Below are 766 nucleotides of genomic sequence, written 5' to 3'. Positions count from 1 at the left end.
ATATATATATATATATATATATACATATCAAAGAAAAATAAGACAAGGTAGAAAATGCTTCATCATGAAGAACATTTTAGTAACGATTTCAATCTTTGTGACTTTTTCAACAAAAGCATGAAAAACAATTAAATTGTGAAAAAATTATATAAAATGTGTTTTTAAAATATTTCCATACTTCTCAAATGCAGGGATGAGAACAATCTACGTCAAAAGATGGCTCTACTTAGATCCCAGATCAAATTTTGGAATACAGAAAAAAAGCATTCAGCGAACACATCGACATTTGCGCCACTAACAACCCAGCTTCAGAATTTTTCCCCTCTATAAATTCAGAAACGATGCAACCTGAAATCAGCGCATTAGCAAAGAGTCATAAATTATCACAAAATATAAGCCGCTTTTGAATGCGACACTATCACAAGGAGCTTAGAATTAATACCCAGGCAAATATTAAAAGCGATATATTCAGAACAGTCACTCATGAACATATTCAGAACTATTCCAACCCCTACTATTGCAACGACAACAGATCACTTTTAGGTCACTTGACCGTTTAAGAGGATTCTATCAACATCCTATTACTGTCATAACACTTCCGCATTCTTCTTCTTCTTCTTCTTCTTCTTCTTCTTCTTCTTCTTCTTCTTCTTCTTCTTCTTCTTCTTCTTCTTCTTCTTCTTCTTCTTCTTCTTCTTCTTCTTCTTCTTCTTCTTCTTCTTCTGCTCCTTCCTCAGCTACTATTGATGCTTAAACAATGAAATAT

At 32.9% G+C, this 766-nt stretch overlaps 1 protein-coding gene across 1 annotated transcript in view; it reads right to left on the bottom strand.

The window, feature by feature from the left end:
• The window catches only part of LOC106873978 (uncharacterized), a 1,133,216-nt gene that overhangs the window by 295,889 nt on the left and 836,561 nt on the right, over positions 1-766 (bottom strand). The gene's annotated exons all lie outside the window — the stretch shown is intronic.

The sequence above is a fragment of the Octopus bimaculoides genome, chromosome 7 (assembly GCF_001194135.2).
Source record: "Octopus bimaculoides isolate UCB-OBI-ISO-001 chromosome 7, ASM119413v2, whole genome shotgun sequence".
In the NCBI taxonomy this organism is placed as follows: Eukaryota; Metazoa; Mollusca; class Cephalopoda; order Octopoda; family Octopodidae; genus Octopus; species Octopus bimaculoides.
This window is presented reverse-complemented; position numbering and strand designations above follow the sequence as displayed.